General features: G+C 19.0%; 1 protein-coding gene across 1 annotated transcript in view; it reads left to right on the top strand.

Annotated features, from left to right (window-relative positions):
* Window positions 1–11,477, top strand: part of LOC107995580 (protein maelstrom homolog) — a 278,703-nt gene that overhangs the window by 45,985 nt on the left and 221,241 nt on the right. The window lies entirely within an intron of this gene.

Below are 11,477 nucleotides of genomic sequence, written 5' to 3'. Positions count from 1 at the left end.
AGTATATAATTGATATTTTTTCTTCGCCATTGAGTTAACTATTTCCAAATTCAGAATAACTAAACAAAAAACTTGGAATTTGTTTGTAGTCTGAGAACACAAATTTTCCACAGATATATTTTAAAAATAGAAAAAATAAATTCCATTTATATTTTTGTATCGTTTAATTGATGTGAAAATACATTAATGTGAGTTTGTGAATTACGCGGAGTTTGATCATTTATGTCTATATACATCGTGTAATACTTCGATAACAGAATATAATATATGTATATGAATTTTTTTTATATATTTTGATATCTAAAATCTATCATTTAAAAGTATCTCACATTTTTATAAATATATGGTATTTATAAATATTTATAAATATATATATTATATAAATTGAAATCTTCATTCAAATATCTTGAAACAAAAAATAGGCATCGAAAGATATCAAAATTTTATATCGAAAGTCGTGAAAAATAATTTTCACCATCTTTAATTAATTATATATATTATATATAACTATATTATATATAACATATAATTAACCAATAATTAATCAATTTTAGTAAAATTTTTAGCATGAATATCAATCTATAAACTATATTTTTTTAAAATTTTCATTAAAAGTGTCAAGAAAAGTTGTCAAAAGTTAAAAAGTTATCAAAAATGATTTTATTACTTTCTTTGCGATTCTAATTTTTTTTATATCTATTAAAATAATTCTTTTAATTTTTTAAAATAATTTATTATAAACATTGTATCTAATTTTAGAAAAGTTATCACATTTTAAATAAGTCAACATTTTTGATTATTTATTAGATTTTTGAATTTTCATTTTTGAATATCCATTTCTTATAAAAATATACATTGTATAAACATTAGTGATCTAAGCATAATAATTAATAATAATATAGCGAAATAATAATCGCTATTCAAATCTATAATTTATATTCAAATTTAATAATTATACAATTTTAATATTTATACAAAATATCATGGAAATTGATAACTAAATTTTGGTTAAATTAAAAAAAAACTATTTTCTATTGTTTCTAAGATAAAAAAAATATTATATAAGTTTATAAATTTTTCTTTTTATAAGATAAACATTTTTTTATTAAAATAAAATCTTTTTAGGAAATTCAAAAAAATTTTTTTTTTGAAACATAAATATTTTTTTTATTAAGATAGATTTTTTTAGAAATATTTAATATTTTCATTAAAAAAAAATCTGAAAATGACTTGTAATAATATATATTTTAGATCGATAATGCAATCATCAAAATAATAAATATCAAAAATATTAAAAAATTTGTACTATATGAATTTTTTCATATTTAATAATTTAATTTTTAATGTTTCCACGTTACTAATAATATTATAAACATTTAGATAATAGTACTATAAATATTTCTTATACGTAAAGAAGGATTAAAATAGAAGACATTTAGTATTCTATCAATCCATCTATTAGTGTAATTTTTATCAAAATATTATATTATATATGTTATAATATATATATTATAATTTCGTGAAAAAAATTGTTCATTCGAATGCTTGAAGCTTTCTTTTTCACTATAATTTTTTTCAGATATATTTTTATTTTAATTAACAAATGAAAAATAAAAAAAAATTTTTTAAAATTGCATTTATAAATAAAAAAAACAATCTTTTAGGATTTGTGTTTTCGTAAAGCTTCGAAAAATCTTTTTACAATGATTTGAAAAAACATAATATATGATTTTATTTTTTCGTCATTTTATCTCATTTTACATAAAAAGTATGGCATTACAATAATTCAAAGAAAATTACACAGTCAATGCTTGTATGTCATCGATAATATATATAATATATGTTTAATGTTAATATACTATATAATGTATATTTAATATACTTAATATAAGTTTATAATTAGAAAATAATTATATTGAAACAGCAAGAAATTATTATGAATCTTAAGAATAAAAGGAAAAGCATCAAATTATGAACAAACTTTTATAGAAATTATTGATAATAAATCAATGAATAAAATTCGAGGCAATCAAACTAATTCATTGTGAAGAAATCAAAACTTTCATAATATAAAAACAACACGATTTTTGATCCAATTCGATTTAATTTATAAATTAATACGGTTGAACTTCTTTGAAATTGAATAGATAGTTCGGAAAAAGTAAGAAGACGCGTATTAAAAGTTGTGTTTATTGTTGAAAATAGATATTCATTCCAATTTATTACAATTTGAATTTTAGCCAAAAAAGTCTGACTGTAACCAATCATTCGGAAATTATTGTTGTTAATTTGAGGAAGAAAAATTGGACAGAGATTAAAAAATTATTAAAAATTAGAAAAATGGCAAATATAATCATTATATCAGATAGTGATTAAAAATAAAATAATTATAAAGACAAGCGTAACAATAAAATAATAAATCACGCTAAGTTTTAACATTAAAAAATATGTATTGAGTTGTAACTATTGTTGCAAATTGCTGGATTTTGTCTGTAATTTTAATATTCGAGAAATATAATACTTGTTTAATGCAAACATAGTATACTATATACAATAATACTTGTTTAAGGCAAAATATTGCTATTTTAAAGATTTTATATTTTAACTTTAAGTTCTATATTTTATGCTGCAACAATGATCAAAAATACTATTAGTAGTTTTAGGAATTGCATATATAGATTTAACAATTTTCAAATAAAATTTCACACAATAAAATTTAGTATTCAAAGGTAAGGAGTTCAATTGTATAAATAAAAACGGATGTATCGTGATGGCGTCCTGTATATAATAGAATCTGTTTTTGGCAAGTATTATTGAAATTATTATTTTGTAACGACAATTAGTATTGGTTTAAATGAGACATTTATATGGAATAATATATGGAATAATATATTAGATATAATATAAACAAATAATATAAATTAAAATTCATAAAATAAATATATTTTGAATATCGATTGAACGTGCAAGGAAATTACTGCCGAATCTTATGCAATGATGCATGTCAATGGTATCAATTTGAATGAATATTTTATTTTTAACTTCTTCTGTTTTTTAACTTATGCATTTGAAAAATTGTAAAATTATAAAATAAAATCATGATATATAATTTAATAAAATAACAGCATATTTAAAGAATTTAACATGGCATATTGAAATATGATTCTTTATAATATGTTTGAAACGAGATCATCTTAATGAAACTATGTTATGATTAATATTGAAGAATTCCTTATTTATTTATAATATATATCATCAAAGATATCAGATATTTTTAAACACATAATTCTATTCCAGATAGCATTTTCGATTTTTTTGATTTATTTAAATTTATAATTCAATCTCAAAAGAATTGTAAAAATTGAAAATAACATGATGATATAAATCAATGACTATCAATGAAAATATATATTGAATGACTCACATATTGTCATCATCTATTATATACTCTAGAGATATTCAAGTAAACATTATATATAAAACTATCTATATCCATTTAATTGTACGGTTTTTATAATAGAAACGACATAGACATATATTTACTCTGATGAACACGACAATTGTCATATATAAATCGTATCAAAATCTTATATTGCTTTATTAAAATCAGTTACTCCCATAATTAAATTTAGCTCTACTTATTTACTTATTTAAATTATTTAATAATATGATGTTTGCATTAAGACAAATTACATTAACCATCAATATATATTATTTTTTGATCTGATTCAATAATAATACTTTATTAAATCTGAATTTCTCTTAACATATTTAAAGTCTTTTCCATTGAATCGCTAACATTCAATCGGTGAATATGAACAGGAAGATATGTCATATATAATGCAAATTTGATATCATAATTTATATAAAATTATATAAAATTATAGTTTTCCGGATATATATAGTTTTTTAATAATTGACTAAGCATGAAATTTCTCTATGATATTGATTGACTGAAATCTGAACTGGCAATGAATTTATTTATTTGCATTGCTACAAATGAATAGATGATTGATTTTCCTTTTATAATCCTTTTATAATTCCTTTTATAATCCTTAATGTATATAACAGCTTTACATATTGCGTTTTAAATATAATACCAAAGAAAAGCAATCTGGGCTATTAAAAATGCAAAAATTTATAAAGTTGAGCAAGTAATATAATTCAGAGAAAAAAATATAAATATGAAATTCAAGAATTAAAACAATTGATAGGAAATTAAAACAATTGATAAGAAATCTTGTGTCTTTTTAATAACAGCAATAGAATATTGCGAGTATAAAGTAGATTATCGAATTAAAATTTTATTAAATTTCCAAACATCTTATATTATTCAAAATGTCACTGGACTATTACTAAATTATGTAAAACATGAACATAATACGAATGTGGAAAACACAAGATGACAGAACATATATTATCAATTGAAATTAAAAACATCAATTTAACAGTCTTGTATCTTGTCATGAAATGAAACGAATGTATTGTTCTTTGGTTTTCTCAAGAATATTGTATTGTATTATATTGTATAATAAATTAATTAATATTGTGTGAATAATTATAAATTAATTAGTTGTAATTAATGTATCAAAAATAAAATGGAAGAACAAACGTCAGATATATGTAATGTTAATAATTTTCAAAAGCACACAATGTTTAATATTGTATGGCAAAAATTTTGGATTTAAAAAAACGAAATATAATTTGCAATATTGCATAAATGCATAAAATACTTATTTAGGTATATAAATATTTCAATAAACTGATAAAGATGTAATGAATGATCGATCTGATCAATGCGTTATACAAAATTGATTCTTCATCGATATTAATTTTTGTGATCTGATATTTATTAAAAAAATATTACACCGAAGTCGCACAAAAATTAAGATTATTTATATGCTTTGTATGTTTTGAGACGCGCGCAGTGCATATTGAAGTAATATAACTTGATTACATTATATATTTTTAATCACTATACAGTGATTATACAGATTATTTTTTATACAATATAACTGATATATAGATAAATCTCTATTCAATAATAACACATAGTAAATGCTAAGAAAAAATTGAAGAAACTATTCGTCTTTTTCACGCAAAATATTTAAATGTAATTAAATAGTCATTATTAATCGGGTAACTATTAATTGATATTTATGATATTAATATTCCTTGATTCTTTCATTTTGAAGCTAACTAAAAAACAATGATCAAATTTATCAAATATTATTAATAGGATAATTAATAGAAAATTGTTTTCATATGAAATCTTTTTCATTTTCATTAATCAGATAAAAGCTACTAACTTTCCAATCTTTAATTTCTGTTTCTGCCTAAATCGATCTAAATAATCCAATATCCAATCATTTTTTCATTAATTAAAAATCCTTTACTTTGACTTCGTAATTATATTGGAATTTTATCTTAGAGCTATGTTTAAAAGATGAAAGCAATCGATGGCAAAAATATTATATTATTACTTGTATACTTCCGAAAAGTTATGTGGTAATAATTTATAATAACATTGGATGCTAAACCTTGAAACAAACCTTTCCTGAAAAAACATTATGACTTTTTCGAAAAATTCGATCTCATGTAATTTCAGATATCTCGGTAGATCTTTTTCAGCAGTCTTTTTTCAAAAGTAAATATACGGAAAAGTATATAATTTTCCAAAGTTGATTAATAAATTATTCTTTTTAATAAATCAATGCACTTTTAGAAAAACACTTCAAAATATTCTCGCGAAGATAAAAAGTCAATTCATCAAAATGAATCAAATTTACTTGCTGGATGAAGTATTATCTATTTCAATTTTTAGTTTTAATTTGCTATATAAATTGAAAATAGTTAAGTATTATAGTTAAGTATAGCTTTAATTATATTAAGCTTTAATTATATTACAATAAAACAATGATTTCAACTCTCAACTCTTCAACTTAACTCTCAACATTTTTAACATGATATAAAACTGCTCGAATGGTCCATTTCTTCCAATATATTTTTGGAAAAGGCTATTATTGATCGTTGTTAGAATTTATGTTAGAATTGTTAAAATTTATTTTATTCAAAATCAGAATCTGAATTTTCAAACAAGATTTAATAAATGAAGATAACTCTTATTAAGAAAAGATTTTTTTGGCTACAGATTTAAATTAAGTTAAATCTTCAGTTCGGAAAACAAGAAAAAACTAGAGAAATATTAGAATTTTAATGATTTTTAATGAAATAGGACGAATTTTTGCAAAACTTAATTAAAAGATATTTTTGTTGATAAACTCTGTTAATTCAAAACTACATTAATTCAATTACTACATTACTTGTACATTATATCTCTAGAAACAAGCCATATTTATAGTAATTAGAAAAACTGAATAAAACTCCGATTCTAAATCTAATATTATGTATAAATTATCTTAAATAATAAAAAATCTCATAATTAATAAAAATGAATATATAAAATCTATTTATTATATTTTAGATAAAGTATCTCCGAGTTGGAAAATAATTTTGAAGCCTGAAAAAAATTTTAATAATTTTTCGGTTTTATATGTATAAGTTTAAGTTTCTGTTTATAAAGTTCTATTAATAATCTATTAATTAAAAAATAAAATATAAAATTTATAATTAATAAATTACAATAAAAATAATGAATGACAAGCAAAATTGATAGTGATTCTTTTCACTAGGACAAATTTAATTTCAGAAAAGGTAAAAAATCATGGACATAATTGCCATGATAAACAAATTTTCAAATAAGATTTAATAATACTAGATATCAAGAATACTTTTATTTGTCTGAAATAGAATTTAGTTGTAATATTTCTTTGATATTATATTATATTATTTATATTTATAATAAGATTCTTATAATTGTAAGTCAAATAGAAAAGACATTGATTTTATACTTTTTATAAGATCTTCATAAAGAAGATCTTTTATAAGATTTCTTCATAAATTATGAAGAAATAAATAAACTTATAATAATTGACATGAATACTATCAATAGTTCCATAGTCAAGAAATCAATTCTTTTTAAGATTCTAATAAAATTCTAATAAAAAATGTTCCTTAAAAAATTATCTCACCAATCTCCAATTAATGAATGTTCTTACATTTTTAGGATATCCTAATAACATATATAATATAATATAAATCGATATTTTGAAAAAGTAAATAAAAAATTAAAATGCTGCATTGCTCAAGAAAATAGAAAAAAGTTATCTAATACAGTGAAATTTATAAATTAAAAAATAATAAATCAATAGATTTATGTATAGATAAATATTTTAAGAATAAAAATATTATATACATTTTTAAATTTTCTTCTTCATTATTTGAACATAATTTATTTTCTTTATTCTAATACATACTATATGTATAACATATAGTTTATAATAAAAAATAATTATAATCCAATACACACCATAAAAATTCTTTATTACATTTGATAATTCATATGTAAACACAAATACAATATTAATTTTATATTTTAATAGCTATTCTTTACTTAAACAACGAAGGTGTTAAATAAATTTTCATATAAAAAGTTTCTATTTCGAATTAAACAATTTTATATTAATTGCCATTATTCAATATCTTATTAATTTGAAGTGTAGTTTTTTAAGTGTAATTGTGATTAAAATACAATGTTAAAAATAATTCATTATTATTAATACAAATTATATATTATAATTATTAATACAAATTTTTTTAGTTTCTTTTATATTAAATACTTTCTTAATATTTTTATTTATTGTATGTAAATACAAAGAATACTTATTTTGTTTTAACATGTTTACTGCATTAATTATAAAAATAGCAATATCGTGATTATGATTTTATTTTTCAAAACTTAATTATTTATATAGTTTCAAATCTATTTGTTATATTCTGAGCAATCAGATTTTTGTTCATTTTTTTTATTATTAAAATAAATTTTTTATAGATACAGGAATTTTATGGTTCATCTTGTACAAGTATCAGATCTATAATCAAAAAATAAATAATTATACAAGAATATTGACTATTTAGAATATTCAGAGAAAATATTAGGCTTATATCAAGAATGGTTGAGTTTATTATGAATTTTCCATTAGCTTAAAAAATAAAGTTGTTAATATCTTCGGAAATTTACTGAAAATTTTGTTATTATTGTTATCGTTGGTATTGTTGTTATCGTTGGTATTGTTGTTATCGTTGTTATTGTTGCTTTATTATTGCAAAAATTTTATATGATTTACTTAGAAAAAATTCAGAATTTAAATTTAATCAAAATGACTTGCATGACTTTCGTTAAAATCAAAATTAATATCTCTACTTTTAGCCATTTATAATCTCTATTATTTGAATTACATTATAATGCTAGTTCAGTGACTTTTTTTCTTCAATACAAGAATAAAGTTTCATTAAAGTTTTATCCAATACTTTTCTAAGTATACATAAGAAATAGAAAATAAATATCACAATTTTGAATTACTAATGTTAGTTATTGTATAACTGTTAAAACAATTTCATATTTACTTACAGAGTATAATTCTTGAAATAATTATTAATTATAATTCTAATCTAATTTGAAGATGACATTAGATAAAAAGACATAAATCCGAGAATTGTTAGATGCGCATTATAGTAATAATTAAAATTAAAATTATATATGGAAACATGGAAATAATATGTGAATAAATCATATAGATGCCTTAAATCGTATGATATTTTTATCATTGAAAATAATCTTTCTGAAATACATTTATCATTTCAAAGAATCAGAAAATTAAAAAATTACAAAAATAATTTAAAAAACAGGAGTATATTTGTAATGCTAATATATCACAAAATTGATCAGAATTTATATTATATAACACACACACACACACACACACACACACACAGACAATTATTAAATATTTAAAATATTTTTCTTTTTTGTCTATAAAGTTGAAAGTTTTCTGAATAGTATATTTGAAGGTAACATTATCGTTCGTAATTTTGCACATTTTTTATTATCGGCTTATTGATCAACATTGCAAGAAATATATATTATTTATAATAATGTTTTAAATTTCTCAAATTATATACATAAAATAATTTTTATTAAAAATAATTAATTTAAATGAATTTTTTCATATTTGTTTTAAGCTTATTATTTTAAATAAAATATTTTACATTCAAAAGATTTTAAAAATTTGTTAAATAATAGAATATAACATTAAATTGTTACTGGTTTATCATAAATAAATGATCAAATTAAATTACAAAAGGTTATTATATTTATAATTATTTTTGAAAATAATTAAAATAATACTTATTGAAATTATTATCTGATGTTATGTCGAATATATATTGTACAATTTTATATAAATGTTGAAATTTCTTTCAAATTGTTATTTGATCTGTAAAGTGGAATTGCCTTATGAAAGAATACATTGATGAATATTATTGGAAGATCAATAGAAATTTAAAAACTAATATATAAACTATAAGTGAATGAATAATATAATATATTAATAATACATAATAGATAAATTAAATATGAATGTTTAAAAAAAAAAAGAAAACTTTATAATAAGGTATATTTGTTCATCATTAAGTTTGTTTGATTTGATTGTATCTATATTATATTTATATTTTATATCTGAGATCAGACTAATATTGGAATTGATCTGTAAAATGTAAAGTTGATGCTAATTATAGATATAATAAGTAGATATAATATAAGTTTAGATACAATAATTGTTAGTAAAGCGTCATGAAATAACTTACGATTAAGACATCAAGAGACAGATTGTGCATAAAAACTTTTACAATATTGATGAATGAATTGATATTAAATATAATATTGAAAAAAAATTGAAAATTTTTAATGAATCAAACAACAGAGAAAAAGTAATGTTCATTATTTATAAAATGATAATAATAAATTGTAAATGATGAATTGTAAATAAATGATAATAATAATAAATTTTACGTTTCAAAAAAAAAAGATATAAATAGAATTGTTTTATTTGATTCATATGTGAATAATACAATATAAAATAGTTGATATCGATTTTTTGAAAATTTGATTATTAAAGAGAAAATCAAAAATCATAATGACAAACAAAATGTAATTGAATATATGAAAGAAGTTTAATGAACATTAATATTCATTTTTGTCAAAAAAAATTTTTATATATTGGAAATGAAATTTATTCTATGAACAGGAATAAGAGACATATTAAAATACTTACTAATGATAGTCCATAGTAAAATATTTTCTTTTTTAATTCACAAAGAAATAATAGATCTGTTTGTATTTGAAACAAATAGATATGCAAAGCAAAAATTAAAAAAATCCAAATAAATTACGACTTGATAAATATAGATACTTAATTTAAAAAAAATCTGGTCGTCGAAGATAGTTCAAAATACAAGTATAAATTTTATAATTTTTTAGAAATAACCGAAAATTTCATGCCAGAAAAAAAAACAAGAAAATCAATCTAACATTTTATTTTATAAAAATAAATATACAATAATCCAAAAATATTTGAATATTTGAATATTGATTATATATTATATATTAAATTATCAAACTAAATTAACAAATATATATATAATTTTATGAACATTCTGCAAAATAATCATCGAATAAAAAACAGTAATATATATATAAAAAAATAATAAATTTGTCTAAAACAAAAATATAAAAAATATATAATAAATATAATAAAAATTGTTAACAAAAAATAATATCTTAAATATCTTAAATAAATTTAATATCTTAAATTATTCAAAATATGTTAAAATAAAAAAAGTATCAAAATCAATAATTTTTATTTTATTTTAATTTTTTTATAAAAAATTCTTATTTTAGTTATTTTAAATTATTATATTATTATATTATTATTATATTAGTTATTATATTAGTTATTTTAAATTATTATAAATTTTTAAATAATTCGAATAGTTTTATGACGAAAAATAGTCATTAGGAAATAGATTGTGGAATAATTTGATTAATAATAAATATTAATTATTTATAATGAATATAAACAATAAAAAGGAATATATTTATAAAAGAAATAAGAATAAATTATATTATATAGATATAGGTCATGCCGATATTTTCATTCTATTATCTTATTTTATTATCTGAGCTCATTATGTCGTATCGTTTCAAGACAATTCAAAAAAGAGAGAAAAGATAAAAAATCGATAAAAATGAAATTAATAAAGAAGAATCGGATAAAGACACAAGAATAAATATGTAAGATATGATATCTCACAAGATATCTTATTCTTATACATATAAACTCATTTTCACTCGACGAATATCTTTGTAAAATTTTTCATTTCTGTTGGTCATATTTACATTTGTTTAATATTATTCTGACATAACAAATTATATAAATTTTGAATTTTTTTCTTTGCTAATATTTTTGTAAACATATAGCTTAATTGTATATTAATTTTGACATATTTAATATCTACTT

This window comes from Apis cerana, linkage group LG16 (assembly GCF_029169275.1).
Source record: "Apis cerana isolate GH-2021 linkage group LG16, AcerK_1.0, whole genome shotgun sequence".
Classification (NCBI taxonomy): domain Eukaryota; kingdom Metazoa; phylum Arthropoda; class Insecta; order Hymenoptera; family Apidae; genus Apis; species Apis cerana.
This window is presented reverse-complemented; position numbering and strand designations above follow the sequence as displayed.